Source organism: Fulmarus glacialis, unplaced genomic scaffold, assembly GCF_000690835.1.
Source record: "Fulmarus glacialis isolate BGI_N327 unplaced genomic scaffold, ASM69083v1 scaffold18233, whole genome shotgun sequence".
NCBI classification, from domain to species: Eukaryota; Metazoa; Chordata; class Aves; order Procellariiformes; family Procellariidae; genus Fulmarus; species Fulmarus glacialis.
Window position 1 is genome coordinate 28,208 of NW_009201244.1, and position 1,785 is coordinate 29,992.

Here is a 1,785-nt window from a genome sequence, read left to right on the forward strand (position 1 = left end):
CCCCTCCCAGCCCCGTCTCCCACGTGCTCCCCAGAGTAACGCAGCTTGGCTCTCTTAACCCGGCGTCTGGCTTTAGATGGGAAGGGGACAGCGTTTAGCAGGGCTAGCGTCCCTTTCGGCCGCGCTGACTCCTCGAAGCATCCTGGAGGCTCGCCCCTGCCCGAGCGTGCCGGGCTCTGGTGGTCCCTTTTTGGCTGGAAGGGGCTTCCTTCCCTCTCCGCGCCTTGTCCCTTTTGCTTTTGAGGGGATACTAGAGTGAGTGTTAGTGTCGTGTTGCGGGGACGGGCATCTAGTGATTTCCAGGCTGTGTCTCGCTGTCCCGAGCAGTGGGGAGACGCGCACCCAGCCTGGGCGGCGGGTGGCTGGGCAGGAGCACGCCTACGCTGCTGGTGGCTGAAGCCAGGCCAGAGTTAATAGGGATAAGCTGTGATCTTTCTTTCTGTCTTTTTTTTTAAAAAAAAAAAACCCCAACCTTTTCCTCCTTGCCGCTTCAGTTTCTGCTGATCCTGTTTGATGATGATATATATTATACACACACGTTAGGCTGTTTTAACTGTTGACTTTAACCTTTTATTCTTTGTGACGATGTGTTGATGATTTATCGTGCTACAGACCCATGCTAAGTTTCCTTTTCTCTTTCCTTTTCCTAACCGTAGGAGAGTAGAGACATTAACCGCTGCTGCAGTGCTGGCTTCTTATTGACATATCCAGCAATTGTAACTTTTTTGTTGTTGGTTTTTGGTTTGTTTTTTTTTTTTTTCAATATTTTAAAACGATGGAGCAAATTCATGGGATTAAGCCATGTCTGAAATGAAAGGCACGAGACTGTGTTAAAGGAAAACTTGCTGTAACAGAGCAGATGAAGCCTGTGTTGACTGCAACGAGACGCGTTGAATCGATGCTCGTAAAAAAAACCTCCTGTAGGGCCAAACCGCCAGCCCTGGGGGATGCCTAGGACCTTCTGCGCATTAGCAAGGCAAAGACGGTTTATTTATTAACTTGCACAGCCAAAGCCCTGGGATTTATCTTTTTTCAGCCAGGGCCTGAGGTCTGGAGGAAGGGCAGGAGGCTGCTTTCGCGGTGGAGTTGCAGGTTAACGCAGGCCGTGAGTTCCGAGGCAAAAGCAGGTCTGTGGTGTGCGTGTGCGTTGTTTTAACAGAGGCTGATGTATGGGTAACCGTATCGTCAGGCTGAGCAAGTCTGGTGGGAGGCCGAGGTGGGGAGGAAGGGAGAAGCCACCTCTCACCGGGGGCGTGAGGCAGGGGTAGCAGAACGTCTGTGGAGGGCTGGGAGGGGGGCAGAGCCCTTGGCTGGGGCAGGGGAGGCAGGTTGCTAATGCCGGGGAGTTGCAGCTCTGACTAGGAAGGAGATTTACCTACTCTTTGAGGTGTGAGCTCCTCGTTTCATGTTGCAAATGACACTAAAGAAATGAAATGTAAATAAATTTAAAAAAAAAAAGTGTTCTTGGGTCGTCAAACTAATTTAAAGCAAAAAAAAAAAAAGCGGAATAACAAAACACTGGGATCAAAGTGAACTGAACCAGGCGTGTGCTAAGGGGGGGCTGTTCAAGGAGGGGACAGAGGGAAGCCTGCAGCTTCTCATGCTTGTGGGAATATTTCTTTGGGAAGCTGACAATGACATGATAACCCGGAATCTGTATTTACACACAAAGATTCTTATTGCACTTGTATTTTTTATATTAAAGTTTGCATGATTTCTAATAAAATGGCATTAAAATGTACTAGTTTGCATCAAAGTCGTCTGCTAGTTTCATAAGTGCTTTTT